This window comes from Tachypleus tridentatus, chromosome 3 (genome assembly GCF_004210375.1).
Source record: "Tachypleus tridentatus isolate NWPU-2018 chromosome 3, ASM421037v1, whole genome shotgun sequence".
In the NCBI taxonomy this organism is placed as follows: domain Eukaryota; kingdom Metazoa; phylum Arthropoda; class Merostomata; order Xiphosura; family Limulidae; genus Tachypleus; species Tachypleus tridentatus.
Genome location: NC_134827.1, coordinates 14,326,556 through 14,344,346, shown reverse-complemented (window position 1 = coordinate 14,344,346; position 17,791 = coordinate 14,326,556). Strand labels below are relative to the sequence as shown.

Here is a 17,791-nt window from a genome sequence, read left to right as displayed (position 1 = left end):
TAAACAGAATAGTTATTCATATTGTCTGATAAACTGAAACATACAAGTGTATCTCTTTGTATAATTAGACAATTTGAAAATGTGTACTCTCAATTCTCATCACATTTAACCATATGCAACCAGCACTTACTGCAATTCCTGTTTTAACTCCTTAAACCCATGCAGACACTATCACCATTCAAGCCAAAAATCCTAATTTACTTATCAGATGGTGACAGCATCTGTTAATATTTATGATCCTTTGGCTGAAGAGTAATCCAAACAATGTTATTATCTACCTTTTATAAGTAGACCAGAAATTTTATAAGATATGGTCACAGTTGATAGGACATCAAGAAGTTAATTCCATTAGAAAGTGAAGACGTCATGGGTTTAAAAGAGTTAATCCATTCAGTATAAACTGTTAATTCTTCAAAAAATTGTACATGTCCAAAATGTTTATAAATGTGAGAAACTCAGTTTACACAAGAAAGTTACCAACTTCCTGATCAGAAAATGAACTGAAAAAGTAATAATGATACATGTACGAGTTTAAAAATTAAAAAGATATTTTTAAAGAAAAACTCACTAACAGTATTCAGAGTAAAAAATATAACTCACTAACAGTATTCAGAGTAAAAAATATGATAACTCACTAACAGTATTCAGAGTAAAAAATATGATAACTCACTAACAGTATTCAGAGTAAAAAATATGATAACTCACTAACAGTATTCAGAGTAAAAAAATATGATTTTTTGATAGTGAATCAATCATTTTTAAATAATGAACAAAATGCATTAAAATATTTTAGCAGCTTATTTGGAATTGGCTTTAGGACCCTGACTAAAAGTGAGGTCCCTATGGTTCATTTTCCATTCTCAATATCTGTCAACTTAGTTGTTTTTTTCAAACCCTGACAACAGTTAATTTCATTAACCCTCAAATTAACAACTTTTTTCATACCTATCATGACAGGTGAAGTAATATATGTATTGCATTGTATTGAATAAATCTATGTTTTAACTTTGCTAAACAAGTGACAAAAATATTTAAACATTCATTTTTTTGACAAATACCTTGGAGACTTTAGAAGCAGTTAGCAGAATTAACTGCAGTATTAACAATATTATTTGTATAATAACCTCTAGGATAATATGGAACCTGTAGAGCCCCCAAATAATATTAAGTTTGAATATAATTTTCATAATTTTGAATTCGTTTCTATTAAAAATTCATATACATTTCCCATATATCATTCTAAGTAAACAGTTATTTCGTTTCTAGAAACAGTAACACACACACACAAAACCTACTTTCTGCTAGATTCCAAGGAGACCACTGGATATACTTTGTTTTAATTCTATTAAAAACTTGATTAAACAGAATTTATTAATGAAGAAAACGTTTATACGTTTCTCATGCATAAATTATATAATGATTTCAATATATATTTTTACTACTGCAGACTTTTTTTCTTCTGGTATTCTCAAGCACATATTACTCTACTAATTCAAGTATTAGCCTGAATCTATAATTACTCTCAAAAATCGTGGTCAACAATTAGGCACGTGCAGGTTTGTAGCAGTTACAAGGTTTAACTTGTCCTGCTCTACGTGGCTATCTAAAGTATAAAAGAAAAAAAAAAATGGAGTAGGTGTCAATTGATCTCCCAATCACTTCAGGTAGCAGTAACATATCTAGCAGTTTATACGGATAAAGAAAAGAGCAACTGTGAGCTCTCACCAACACGGTCTACGAACTCTCTCGAGAACACATGGCGTTTGTGGCTTGTATTAACAAGCTTAGATTGTGCGCATATCTGGTAGAAAGAATACCTAAATGGTACAATAAAAGTACTAGAATAGTTTACCGAACTAATCGGAGAATATCAAACAGTGGCAGATGCAGTGGTGTCCAACCAACAAAGATGAGCACATATATATTTATATTAAGTGTCTAACCAGTTCAATTTTACCATTAAGAGTGTGACTTTACAGTTAATTATTCAGCAAAATATTATTTTATTATAACAGTTATTTCTGCAAAGAGAAGAACAAAACGAATGCGGATGAACATACTCTATACACCAGATGTACATTCGCTTTGATAATCTGGCCTGGAAACGAGAGTATTCTGAGCTTTTTTTTTTTTTTTTTGAACAACAGAGAAGTCTAAATAAAAGAATTAAGATATACATAAGATTCGCAAGCACACATATATTCATATACAGGCTGATTGAAAACCTAGTGTATCATGCCCTGGATTTTGTTGACGTCATTCAAACTGGCTTATTGCCAGAACAGTAAAAATAGTGACGTCAGAGACCAACAAGATAAAATACTGAGGGTGGTTGTGAAAACTACACAGGTATCATACTTCGTAATTATATAACGAAAGTCGATCTTCTATTACAATATTTATTCAAATTTCGTACACGTTATTTACATTTTCTATTGAAGGAATGTGTGATAGATGGTAGAACGGTAAATGTATATCGGAAAATGTCAAGTATAACGTGTTTCTGTGTGCCAGTAATATTGCAAAAACTGACCTCCTTTCACACTTACTTAAATTACGGAGACCATATGAAGTCAATGTGAACTTGGGCGTTTTTATTCACTTACGTAAATATTGCATATTGAAAATACCTGGGCTGATCGTGAAGGATATTTCACGGTTTCAACGTATAACTTACTTTCAATACGCTTTTTTTCTCTAATAGTTGCCGTTATATTTTTCATACAAATGCTTCCTGTTTGGTACAATATAACGATATATATCCAAGCATTTCCGTTGCGGCTGTTTTTCTGCGCATGGGTTCCAAATTCTCACGTGGTTGACCATAAACGAGAAATACTTTATTAGTGAGAATGTGTATTTACACTTGATACAATTCTATATCCGTGATATAGAGTAAATACGCCATATTTCATGTGCTTCAATTTGAGATGAATTTTCTGTTTTCTCCTTCGTCCTCTAAATTCTATACACATGGGCGTCCGCAGGTGCGGCAAGAGGAGGTACTTGCCCCCATCCCCGGAAAACGAGAAACCTAATTCTTTCTTTAATCATTCAGTATATGCATATGATTTTTTTATATTAAATTTACAATTTCATATTACTTACCTACCACCCACCTCCTTCCGTAAACGTTCTGTGGTCGCCCATGTTTATACACACGAAAGTATAAATGTTTCCCAAAGAATTACATCAGCGAGTCTTAAATAATAACCATCTCACACTTTGCGCTTCTCAATTTCAACGTGACGTTAAAGATATCCAGTATCTATTCCCATGGGTTTGACTAACTATTTAAAGTGATGAAATATAGCATCCATGACAATGATCAAGAATATTACACGTTTCTTAAGTCTTCCCCGTATTTTCAGAATTATAACGAATTGTCATCCACCACAACACATCCAATAACCGTCAAAATGTGTATATAGGACACACATTTAAAATAAGTAACTTGTGTATCGTATCCTTCTACGTATCTTCTTGTACGTTTATTCAAACAATTACGCGTTTGAAATGATCATGGAACTAGTTATAATTACATTTCGCATAACGTTATATATGATATGACGCAAAGGCAACAATTCCATCACACGTTTCGTGTAGGATATACGTACAGTTAAGATAATCCCTATAAACAAGTGCGAATGTTTCTCTGTGGGTCTGTTCCTTATGAAAGGCTATATCTTTGAAGTTACAAACCCCAAACTGTGTTACAGATACAACTTCAGAAAGTAGAATGGTCTTGGTGACCCTGGCCTTACAAGATATTTTGAGACCAAAGTGACCAATAAAGCAATTTTTGGCTAAAAGGTCGATGGCCAGTTGGTAGGGACCGGGTATGGCCAGGTGGTTAAAGCATTTGACTCGTAATCCGAGGGTCGCGGGTTTGAATCCCCGTCACACAAAACATGCTTGCTCTTTCAGCCGTGGGGGCGTTATAATGTTACAGTCAATCCCACTATTTGTTGGTAAAAGAGTAGCTCAAGAGCTGGCAGTGGGTGGTGATGACTAGGTGCTTTCCCTCTAGTCTTACACTACTAAATTAGGGACGGCTAACGCAGATGGCCCTCATGTAGCTTTGCGCGAAATTCAAACCGAACCAAACTAACTGGTCTCAAACTGAAACGGCCGGACGTATTTGGTAATGCATAATCAAGAGAGCTATTATTTCGTTTCATCTCTATGTAAGAACTTCTTGATATTCTATCTATGACCAATTACTTGTTAGAACGATTTAAAAACTTCGTGGAACCTTCATATGTTTTCTTTTCCTCCTTCCCTCTTCTACAGATACATGCCTAGTCTCTAACTCTTCTTAGCTAATTAACTAAAAAAGACTTCTGCTTCTCTCGAACACACGCACACACTCCCTCAACTAAATAAGTTTACTTCAGCAATTTCTCTTACTTTGCTTACGCGCATTCGAAATAATCAGCTATACGATGACTTTACAAATACACTTGGAATCAGCAAATTTTCATTTACATTGTGTTGAAAAGATAAAAAAAATCACTTCTTTATTAAATGGCACGATAATAAAGTCAGAATATGCTGCAAATGACACTTGACCGTAGAGCAGAAAATAAGGACATCAGAAGGTAGGGTGTTTTGTTTTGGAAACTCGTGTCACGCCAAGCACATGTAAGTAGGAGAAATGTACTCGGTTTTATTTTTATTGAAATCGTTTTAGTAAACCTTTATTTTTTCGCACAATTATTATTTTCATTGATTTAAATAAAAATATTTAGTTAAAGAAATCATTTGGATAAAAAAAAAACATGATTCAGATGTTTGGTTTAATCAAAACAACTCAGTCTATTTAAAACCATTTTCCCCTCGGTGGACTCAGCAGATAGCCCGATGTGGCTTTGCTATAAAAAATACACTTTAAAATCATTTTCATCCAGGTACTCTGTAAATATTGTTATACAATTTCAATAGTCGCAGAAGTCCATCATTAGTTTCACTTACATAAATGACAATATTATGACGCCACTTAATACAAGACAAGCTTCACACGGATTTTATACAAATAATGATGATATTATGATAACAACCTTAAGTTTCTACAATTTTACTTAAAGTTGCCGTTTTCCATACTTAAACCTCTTACTTTAAATAATAGATCTCAAAATCTAGTTGCCATTGAAACAGATAAGAGTTCGAGTTAACGTTGCTTCTCTTGTTTCCTTACAGATGTTTTAGATTGTAGCACTGAAGATCGTCAAGAGTTGATCAGAAACAAGCGTCACCAGTACCGTATCGATTTTGAGGGCGAACATTAAGGGCATATTCTCACTAACAAGTTAGCTAACTCTGCCAATATGATATGTAAGAAATACTTAAACCTAAAATAATAAAGGAATTGTTGAAATGCACATTAGTTTTAACCACAAATACCTATACTTTCAAAAAGTGTTTTGTTATGACGTAAAGCTTGACATGCTCATAAATTCTACTCTTCCATATCGATCTTAAAACGCATCTTTGACCACAAACATAGATTACATTTCTCTAAATTGTCATTAAGCATGTTATAAACACAATTCAACTTTCTCTTCTTGTTAATCAAATATGGAAACCTCATGAACAAGTATTAGTCCTTTAACTCGGTAACGTTTGAACATACTAAAGGTTAAAAACCAATATCACTTTGGTTTTTTGTCAGACCCTCTCTGTGGCGAGGTGGAATATCGAAGATACTTGTACAAAGTGGTAGTAATTAAGGGATTTTCTTCCAAGTAAATATCATGTGTAACGGTGTACAACGTATGCAGTGGTTGCATTCTGCAAGCCAAACTTTAACGTTTTGTCAGAACTTGGGCGGTTTATTAGAATTTTCTTTGTTCTTGTCCAGTGAGGACGCCCCCATCTCAACAGGTAGAGCCTCGCCAGTTTAAGTAATGATTATAACCGACTGTGAATACAATTTTGTTTCCGTTGTTGTCCACGTTCGCTGTATTCCCTACGTAACCTTAATGGAATGTGTGTCTTGCGGATACTTGACAACATATCTGCTGAACATTGGTGAACCTAAAGCTACAGTGATAAATGTTTTAATAAAATTCCTCTTGGTAGTAACGAGAAGTTGGTGTTACTGTAAATATCCGCATAACACATATTTCTAGCTGTCATCAAAAGCTATTTCATTAAGTCTCAGGTTGGACTCACAGACGAGACTTAAGAAGTACAAAACCAGAACTTTGTGTATAAAATACAAAAAACAAACCTACAACTATTCCCAGATGGTATGGATTTTACTTCGCAGATAAAAGTACATAAATCCAGAGAGGTTAGCGTCTAGCGTGCAGAACTGTGGCTCCAAAGGTCTGTGGTTCTCGTCCCGTTACCGCAATATAAAAAAATAATAGGGTTTCACAAATATTTATAACTTATCTATAGATGAACAACGTATGCCCATACTTTCATGAATATGGAGAAAGATGAACCCACAGTATCATGTCATCAGTAGATTAAAGTATATAATCATATTTGATACAGAGGACTTAACACAAATTGCATGCAAATTATCATGCTCGAGTCTGTTAAACAGATTATCACTGACATTCCCTTTGTACATAACACCAACATACAGGTTGTTGGTATGTACGAGCATCTGCAAGACAAAACTACCAATTAAATATACATTTTTTTTTAACAAACTCAGAGTTGTATCATTTGTCTTTCAACAGATTTTGAATGTAGTAACTAATAACACACTTCAGTATTGTTCAAGTGACCATACTGCCAGCAACAACTGATGTAAACTGGGACACGAGTGAGACTTTTTCAATATGGTAACAGCATGTTTTAAGAAAATATTTTCTTGATAATCAGGTATACAGTTTTAAGTTATATTCAAACTGCTTGCTTTACATCAAAAATCAGACATAGGCTAAGATATGGCCGTTAATTCTAGTGTTTAGGCCGATATTCCGATTACTATTATTATGATAATTTCGACTAATTTTTCTTAAGATTAGAAAGCTTTAATTACAAATAACAATAACATAGGTCTCCGGAATTAAAGCATTTAAGCCTTTGAAAAAAAAAAAAGATTGTTATTTATTATGTACTACTGTTTATGTAATACAACATCCTGAATGAATGTTAGGCCTACATACGAAATTGTTCTTATGTTCAATTTTCGGAACTATGGCTCTTCGGAATACCGGGCTATAACCATTCTAAAACAAAAGTTATGTATCCTTTTCTTTCTGTACGCGAAATCTTTTAGTCAGTAAGACTAACACAGGAGTTAAGATGGAGAAGCATATAGTTAAAAAACATAGATACGCATGCATATAGGATACGTCCCAAAATATGATACACACACGATGACAAAAAGTGAACATAAAACAAAAACAACCACATAACAAGGCAAAGTCTTCGTGTGTTTCTTGTCACAACATCCTGGCTGTAGGTAGTTTTCGGGTCATGTGAATAAATATACATACGTACATATATGACGTAACAACTTAACCAATTAAAGGATTAATGATGGTGGTATATAACTAAAAAGTAGGCCAACAAAACAGTTTTGATCAGTTCAGTTTCGAGATGTCTATATCACCCAAAAAAACTATCCATAACGAATATACTTAGTAGTGTACTTTCACGTCAACAAATAACTTCCCATGCGTGTCCTTCCTTTATTAGTTACACGCTATCAATTCTACAATAACTATGAAGTTGTTTAGAACTCACCGTGGCTTATGCAGAAACCTTGGAAAAATTATACAATGCTTCGCTCGACTTTAAAAATTGTATTTACTTTGTACATTCTGTTTCGAAAGACAATAAGATGAGTGATTTCATAAACTGGTTCATTTAAAATTGTCAGTTACCACCACAAAGACACTGACCAACATCGTGTTACAATATACCAATAACAAGAATAGGTAAGCACAGGGTTTGTGTGCACATGTAAATTTTGATAGAGAGAAACCAACAAGTGACAGAGAAAATCCCTCCGTTATTTTCCTGACTTTTCCAGGTTTGTTGGTATTGCACTCAGATGTCATTCATTTCATAATCGTCAAATAAACAACAATTTTCAACACTGAAAAAAAATTAGATGATGAAAAACAGGTAATCATCGTTTTAATTTACCTAGTACTACGATCTCACGCCAGGGTGAAAACCTACCAGATATAAAAAAATATATATACAAAAACATTTGTGGCATGTACAATAAGATTAAATTTCATCAAAACAAAAAGTTGGTAATGTGTAACAGATTTTGTTTGTTTGTTTGTTTTGGAATTTCGCACAAAGCTACTCGAGGGCTATCTGTGCTAGCCGTCCCTAATTTAGTAGTGTAAGACTAGAGGGAAGGCAGCTAGTCATCACCACCCACCGCCAACTCTTGGGCTACTCTTTTACCAACGAATAGTGGGATTGACCGTCACATTATACACCCCCACGGCTGGGAGGGCGAGCATGTTTAGCGCGACGCGGGCGCGAACCCGCGACCCTCGGATTACGAGTCGCACGCCTTACGCGCTTGGCCATGCCAGGCCACATGTGTAACAGAAATAATAAATTAATAACAACAAATGAATAAACAAGTTTTCTTCTTTCAACAGTTCAAAAGAAATAACCAGTTCTTGACGAAAACAGTAAGGGTTCTAATGATACTTAAGTTTTATTTACACTGAACTCGTGTTATTAGATCTATAAATAAGACTTCAACGAAAGGCCAGACAACAGTATTGTTTATCTTAACCATTAATGGGGTCGGAATTTTGTTTTCATAATCGGGAAAGCACTCAGTGACCAGTACACTACACTAAAAGAAAGTGTTGTGATAAATATTTGACTACCGAGCTGCATCAACAAACTTAATTTTTTTTTTATTAGCCCGCAGATAAATTTCACAATAACCTTTACGACCCGTCCGCTTCTGGATATTAGTAGCGCATAAAATAATTTTTAACTTGCTTCTTTAAAAGAGAATGTAATTCTTTGGCCAGATTTCATGTAAAACAAACTGAAGTAAAAAACGCATTCGATAAGAAACTTGTATATTTATTGTTGTTTGTTTAAATATTTCTCACTTTGTACTTTGAAACATTTCAAACTATACAATTCACAAGAACAAAAACGAAATTGGCATGCGCTTGTTTCAACCATATGCAAATTTCTATAATCCACACACACAGTCAAAGAAGATAAAAATATCAACTCAATTAACTTTTGAAGCTAAACGCAATTTATTGTTGTTTTTTTTTTAATTTAACAATGCAAGACAAAAGGGAAGACAGGTAGTCATCACCACCCACCGCCAACTCTTGGGCTACTCTTTTACCAACGAATAGTGGGATTGATCGTAGCCTTAAAACGTCCCCACGGCTGAAAAGGCAAGCATGTTTGGTGCGACGGGGGTTCGAATTCGCGACCTTCAGATTACGAGTCGAGTGCCTTAAGCATCTGGCCAAGCCGGGCCACGCAATTTATTAGCAAAGAAAGATTATATTAAAACAGAAAAACAAAACAATTCATTGAATTCACTGCTTGAAATTGAATTCCAGGTAGTTGAAGGTTCGTATAAGTACGCCCCCCAGTGGCACAGCGATATGTCTGTAAACTTGCACCTGTTGAATCCGGATTTCGATACCCGCGATGAACAGAGCACAGATAACCCATTGTGACGTTTTGTGCTTAACTTCAAAACAAACAAAATTCTTTAACTACACAGTTCACATCCAAATATTCTTTGATGAACTGTTTAGGTAGAGTATTCATGATGAAACTTTGTAGAATGGACGGCAGTTGCCGTTCATTCTACAAAGTTTCAACATCCGAATAATTTACTGATATTTATGAACGTGATAAAGAAGTGCTCTGTTTAGGCTTTTTATACCTGCGAACATAAAAGTTTTACTTTATAGTTCGAATCCAACGGTAAATACCCATTTAATACAACCGTGGAAATATTATATATACACTGTATCCGTCCATGTGTCCATTTTCACAGTCGGAATAACTGGAAAAAAAAAAATAAAGAAAAAAAGAGCAACAGAAAATGTAAGAAATGTAGGTTCCATGTGATGATTTTTCTCACCGTCTTATTTTTACACGTCGAGATCGAAAATAAGATGTAGCAATACTGTACATGAGACAGACAGTGTTTTATAATTAAAAAACTCACCTGAATTATAATTGCTTATTTTAATGTTTTTACACACACAGCTTTACTTTTGTTACAGAGATGAAAGAATCGTAGAATGCATGAGCAAAATGTACGACAACATATCTACTCTAAGGATACATACAAATATTATTAATGCATCACTGTTCCTTATGAAATATTTAACTGTAATTTGCTCAGATCCATAATCACTCCTCACCCCTAAAGTTAAATAGGGATTTAATTGTATTTCATATATCATAGTTGCAAATAAAATAAAATAATAAAATTACTACTCTTAGGTAACAAGGAAACCAATTAACCAATATAGACTCAGTTTAAAAATTTCTGATATCCTTCAATCTCTGTAAAATCATTCCCTCATCATGAACCAGTGTAGGTTTTTAACCCCCAGAACTATAAGCGAGTAAAGTGAATTGTTCTACTGTAAATCTTATGTTTTCAAGTATAACATTTAAGTAATCCAAAACGTTTTGGACATGTTATTTCTCTTTGTAAACAATATAGGTGTTATCTACATATTTATTGTAATAAATAATTCAAACTTATAATATGTATATAACACATATATTGTTAAAAAAATGCCGAAAATGTTTTGGACTATTTAAACAGTAAAGAAACAAACAAACAAGAAAAGAGTTCGGAGGGTTAAGGTAGTCTCGTGTATTGTTGATTTTGATTCACAGACCTGCCCTATACATTGAAAAGGAGTAATGACCCAGGTCACGTTTGTGGTTTGACTGACATCTGTTCTACTGTATGATTCTATTGACAGTTGACATTATTGCCATTCATCTTGTAAAATTAATGTCATCATCACGTTTAACGAGACAGTGCAGCAAAAACAGTAGCGTATCACATAATATCAAACCTAATTTCACTCCTCAGCTTCCACTACAGCTCTATCAACCAACCTTCCATTCTTTCGAAACGTGGTCTGTTTAGATGTATTTAAAGTACTAAATGTTCCTGTTCTGCTTTGATATAAAGACATAATGTAACACTACCAACTTCTCTGTAGCATAAAGACATAATGTAACACTACCAACTTCTCTGTAGCATAAAAACATAATGTAACACTACCAACTTCTCTGTAGCATAAAGACAATGTAACACTACCAAATTCTCTGTAGCATAAAGACAATGTAACACTACCAAATTCTCTGTAGCATAAAGACAATGTAACACTACCAAATTCTCTGTAGCATAAAGACATAATGTAACACTACCAACTTCTCTGTAGCATAAAGACATAATGTAACACTACCAACTTCTCTGTAGCATAAAGACATAATGTAACACTACCAACTTCTCTGTAGCATAAAGACAATGTAACACTACCAACTTCTCTGTAGCATAAAGACATAATGTAACACTACCAACTTCTCTGTAGCATAAAGACATAATGTAACACTACCAACTTCTCTGTAGCATAAAGACAATGTAACACTACCAACTTCTCTTTAGCATAAAAACATGCAACACTAACCAACTTCAACGTAAAGACAGTGCTACACTACCAACTTCCTTTTAGCGTAAAGACGTAGTGTTACACTACCAACTTCTCTGTACCATAAAGACGTAGTGTTACATCACATTTAACGAGACAGGGCAGCAACAACAGTTGAGTGTCACATAATATCAAACCTTGTCGTGCGTCATAACCACCAGGCCATTCCCGACCTAACACTCATTATGTACTTAAACGTCTTTTATGCGCATGCGCAGAACTATATATTATTATCTATGCTTGTAATTTGTTATTAAATCAAATATTTTTACACTATTTGCTGCACTTTAGTTTTTTTATTCCCATGGCAAAATGTATTTCATTTATAATGTAAATCATGTGACAAAGACGTAGCGTTACACTATCAACTCATCTTTTATCCTGCACTTTGTGATAAAAAATTTAATACAATTGGTTAAAAGTTCACTTTTTTTTAAGTATCCAAAACCTGCATTCAAAGTGTTCATATATCGCTTTCTTAGTACTAGAAAATTAGAGTGAGCTACAAAGCCTTCCTAGTACATAGAAGAACATACACCACGTGGTGACTCTTCAAGAAAAGAAACCCAAAACAAGGTCTTTTGCCCAACCTCTGTTCAGGCTGATATTCTTCATTAATTATACAAGTTATGATCAAAATATCTAACCATAACCGGAAACGCTGTAGTAAACTATCTTAAATCAGCTTGTAAATAAAGTTGACAAGGCGATTGTATAGTTTTAGAAACGTACGCAAGTCACTCAAAGCTAAAATCAGTTTTTGTTATAGTTTATCAAAATTAATTCAAATCACTAGTTATTTTGTCAAAGATACATTTTTTTCTCAATAAAAGAGAGGAAGTTGTGTCCGATAGCATTCCAACCCACTAACACAACAAGAGTTAAAAAATAACATCTTGAACATTACAAAGAGGAGCACACGTAAAACTATCTGTTCTTTTCTGTGCATGTCATTTGCTTCTAAATCAAATATTTCTTGCACTATCTGCACTATAATTTTTTTACCACCATAACAAAAGATACTCCATTTCAATTTAAAACATGTGACATTTATCGATTTCTTTAACCTTATTGAACAATATCAATACATTTTTACCTTTAACACTAGGTTCCACACATCCTTTCTAAGATATGAGGCAAAACATTATAGTTCATATTGCTATTACTTTCGTTTCTGTGCATTCCTTCAAAGACAATAGGGATAACAGCTGTCCAACACCCATTCACTTCAACAATATCTTTCAAATTACACTGAAATCGTACCTTATAGATACGAAAAAATAGAAAGCCTTGACAAGAATTCGTCTCAAGTTTATAGTTAAGCCTATTTTGATTTTGATAACACTTTAAAACAGGATTACTTTCAATCTTGAAAAACGCACTTTGCTTCAGAGTGCTTTAGTTGAAAGCCTATATAATTTATAGCATTGACATGTCCTACATTACAACACAAGACAGGCAGTTTTCTTTAATATACGAAGTATCCTATATTACAACGTTATATTTTAAATATATTTGTCCATATTAGATTAACAAGTTCTACCCAAGTGGAATACATGATTCCAAACCAAGTTTATAAAAAGATAACACAATGTCTTCTTCCTCATTCGATCTCAGTCCCACCCAGATTTGGGGTCGACCATTTCGGTATTTTGTATTAGCTAGAATTTTAACACAAGAGTGGCTCGCCCTGAGAGCAACCCTAAAAGGCAAGCAAGTTTGGTGACAGAGATTCGAGACTGCAATCCGCAGACTGCGAATCAAGCGTAATAACCATCAATCAGGCCATGTCAGACCTGAAAACACCATGTATTTAAACATAAATTTAATAAGTTTCTCTTCACGAAACAAATCTTAACAAGGTCATATTGTTCTTCATATAATTTCTAATACTACCGAGTTAATAATATGTTGCAGAATTCATGCGCTAATAACAAGAAAACAATCTCAAATCCTCAATGGTTATATACACATATAGGATTACATATACAATGAAATACGATCAAGAAAAAAACCAACGGGTTAAAAAACAAACAACAACGGCGTTTTAAGCCATTGTTAAGAATTCAAGCCATTCACAAATCATGTACATATACAATCCATTGTTCCGTATAGTTACATCAAACAGAACCAGGTGTTGTTGATCAAGCTATGCACATAATGTAAATCCACTTGCAAAGCTGTCGGTTTAGTGGATTTCTGTGATAATTATTCGATAGAAAATTTTGAAAAGGAAACCATTTGAGCAAGCTCAGTATTCTGAAATACAGCTGGAGTATTAATTTTCCTGTCCAAGGTAAATATTATAGTATTAAAGTTAACACCAATTCTTCACCTCTTTCCGTTCCTTTTCCAACAAAAACTTAACATTTAAAGCCAAGAGTTTGTAGTTAGGTGAATAACAACAAAACGTGAATGTTCGAAACAATTTACATTATCTCATTATTTGTCTAAAAATTCTGGGTATCTTAGTTTCACACGTCTGATGGAATAAGTTTCGAAAAATGTTCTGGCAAATCCACACTATTTCCTTTAAAATATATCGTTTGTCCAAGGTCTCCTAAATAATGTACAGAAATCCGTGGACCGAACGAACTCCTCGCAAGCCAAAAACGTCTACCTTCTGATGTATTATTGGCCATTTTGGGACACTAAATATTCACATTATTTATTGATAGGATGATGAGTAGACATTGGGCTTTAGCCATTTTAATCGATGTTCAAATGATCAAAATTATGGATCAGTTAAGATACAAACTAATGATTTAGTGAAATAAAAAGCTGAGGCAATACTTATAAAGAGTACTTTCCATAAGGACAATTACTGGCGAACAAACCGAGATAAAGAACATTATCCAGCTCTTCTGAGCAAAGCTATGTATAAGATTCGTGGGGTGCAATCGTTCTTCAAACATCCACTATCACATACATGTTAAGCCATATCGGTCCGGTAAATATACAATATTAAGGAAAAATTTTGTCTGTCTGTGGATGAATCTCCTCCTAAATGTGTTGATCGATCCATACCAGTATTCGCATGGTAACTTAGTAGTCCAGAAACAAACCATTTTCATATTAAGCTTTCTCATATATTGAAAAACACAAATAGTTTTATAGAAAAACCGTTACTGCAGTACTTATTGTAAATAGTTGACAGGCTTGGTTTGTTTTGAATTTCGCGCAAAGCTACTCGAGAGCTATCTGCGCCAGCCATCCCTAACTTAGCAGTGTATGACTAGAGGAAAGGCAGCTAGTCACCACCACCCACCTCCAACTCTTAGGCTACTCTTTTACCAGCGAAGAGTGGGATTGACCGTAACATTATAACGTCTCCACAGCTGAAAGGGCAAACGTGTTTGGTAGGTCGAAGATTCGAACCTGCGACCCTAAAATTACGGGTCCAGCACGAAAAGAAAATGGAGGATTGCAGTTTACTTATAAAAATAACAAAATATTTAAGATGCATTACACAAATTTGAAAAAGAAAGGTTATTACACATTTAGAGTTCATTTTTACTTGTAGACTTTCACTAAGTGCAAAAACAAGGTATGCAACTTACCGTCCAAAACAATTAGTCAAATTACACATCTATTTAATCTTACCCTGTTAGAAACCGAAGGTTCGACATGAGTATTTCGTCTATTTTACTTAAAAAAAATAACCAAAAAACATGACCAGAATTAAGTAAGAGTTGTTTGATTTGCTGTGTACCCGTCACACAATTTCGCCCTCTGGTGTACACTTTATGGCATTGAAAATAATTTCGGAATTTTTCTAACGTTTTCATTTGTAACAAAAAATCCTTAATTTCAAGAATGTTGTCGTATTCCTTATAAAGCTTTATTCTGAAAATAATATATTATTTAATCTTTCCATAAAATTTCACTTGCAATCAACTAAGACAACTGGTCCTTGGACTGCACTCCACCTAACATAAGAACAGTTGTCAAAATTTCTGTAATACATTTGGAGGTAAACTGCTTAACGTTAGGACAACAAGTAACAAAACGCATAGCATGCTTTATTCAGTTGTGCTAAGAAAACTAGATAACGTATTATGCTAAACCACCTGTAAAAATACACACGTATGTGGGGTGTCGTCAGTTAAATCGCTGTGTGTTTTACGTCGAATACGTTCATTTTCTGCGCCTATACACTCTTCGATTGCCGTATTTAACCAGGTTTTCTGAACAAACTTTTTTTTTCATTCTTAACGATGACAAATACGTAGAGATAGATACACGTGTACGAAAATATCTTCATTTGAAACAGTACGAAATACGTAATATTTTGTCAAATGCTTTAACACACGTCACGGGTCTCGAAACATGTTGAAAACAGTAACTAAACTTATTACATTTCTCCACTGTGTTTAGGATTTACATATTTACTTTATGACTTCGCTTATGGTCGCCTATGAACACTCATATTATTTATGACCCCTCCATAATCGCTGTTGTTAACGGTTAACCTCCTAAGTGGATGTTTCTATTATTTTTTGATCCGTCTTCAAAAGGTGTTTATAAAGCGTATTGAGTTTACTGATAAGATAAAAAATCCAAAAACTCTCCACTCTTTCTTGGCTAATTTGTAGATGTTTGACAACACTGACTACGATAAACAAAAAGAGTATAAATTAGCACATATCAATAATATTTTGTTCATACAAAAACTGATTTATAAATATTAATATGTCAACGAGTGTCGCCGATTGTCTTAAACTGATGTTGGCAAATTATTCAGGTCTCGAGCTTACATTGTTATATATATACAAGAATGGCTGGACCAGTCATACGCAAGGGCTATATACTTAACGTTCCTTAATTTTGAACTGATAGACCAATGGTTAAGTAGCTAGTCAACAGCAGCATAATCTACACACTGTTGGGCTGCTCTAACTGGCGAAGGATATTTGACAGCTACTCTTATAAATACATCTATGTCTAAACCATGGGAGGAAAAGAAATCTAATGGTAATATTTTTGACAATTGTAAATCGAAGATTATATTTATTAAAGTCTGAAGTAGTTTTGAACCAACAGGTTACAGGTCTTACTTGAGGTTTTTTCCTGTGCTACCGGTTTAATGTTGTTAAGCCTAAATCTACACAACGAATAAGACCAAAGGTATCGAAAATAAGCATTTAGAGTTAAGTCTTAAGACTTACTGCTGAGTCTTAGAAGAGGGACAAAAACATAATACAACAGCTGCTACATGCAACAGGAGTTATACCCAAAACAAAGCTAATGTTTCACAAAATTGAATAATAGAGAACTTGTGTTATACGTATACGAGAATTTCACTTTTAATACGTAAACTTATACCGATGTTGCATTTTTCAAAAAACAAAAGTTAATAGCAACATTTTTATCAGGTTATTGCATTACTCATACAGTTGTAACAATCCTCGAAACTCTGCAGTTTCCACATTACACTAAATACCACCAACTAAAACGATCATATTTCTAATTTTATATTAACACGAGAACTTGTCTACAAGGTTGCACCAAACACAATCAACGGAATTCCATTGTTTTAGCTATTTTCCAAGTGTTTTGAAATGCTATACGAATGTACATTCCGACAATTGTGTTCTTACAGAATTCTAATTTGAGGATCAACAGCCAAAACAAACTCAATATTCAGTCGTCCGTCTTTAAATCTCACTTGCTTACTTATCGATAATATTGGTCACTTGTACAGATTTTCTAGTCAACTTAAAGCTTGTATCACCACATTATTATATATATTTTATCACTTTCAGGGTTATGTCATTTCTTTGTAAACGATTCCTATATCCAGAGGCTGTAGCAGCAAGCTTGAGATTTCAACGCTAAAAGTGCGTATACGATCTTTGCAGTACGCACAGCTGAGAAAGTTCTGGTTAAAAAAAACAAGAGAAGTGTATGATATTAAGATCTCGCTACGTTACACGCAAATTTTTTATACAAATCTTCACAAATAATTTACAAAATTAATTGTACTAGTACAATTTATTAAAACTATAACTTCCACCGATATAAGGACAATAACTGCAAAACCGAAAAAAAAAAAGATTTTATTCTCAGTCTTTCTAAATGTAATTTCCCATCATCAACTTAATCTTACTGTAGGTAACTTTAAA

The 17,791-nt window shown here is 33.8% G+C and overlaps 1 protein-coding gene across 6 annotated transcripts in view; it reads right to left on the bottom strand.

Moving 5' to 3' along the window:
• The window catches only part of LOC143246390 (serine/threonine-protein kinase tousled-like 1), a 77,025-nt gene that overhangs the window by 42,613 nt on the left and 16,621 nt on the right, over nucleotides 1–17,791 (bottom strand). The window contains exon 1 of one of the 6 annotated variants that reach the window (XM_076493018.1): nucleotides 1,853–1,875. The exons of the other annotated variants lie outside the window; for them this stretch is intronic. The gene's annotated coding sequence lies outside the window, so the exon portion shown is untranslated. Of the gene's footprint in view, nucleotides 1–1,852; nucleotides 1,876–17,791 lie in introns of those variants that run through there. 6 annotated transcript variants of the gene reach the window in all.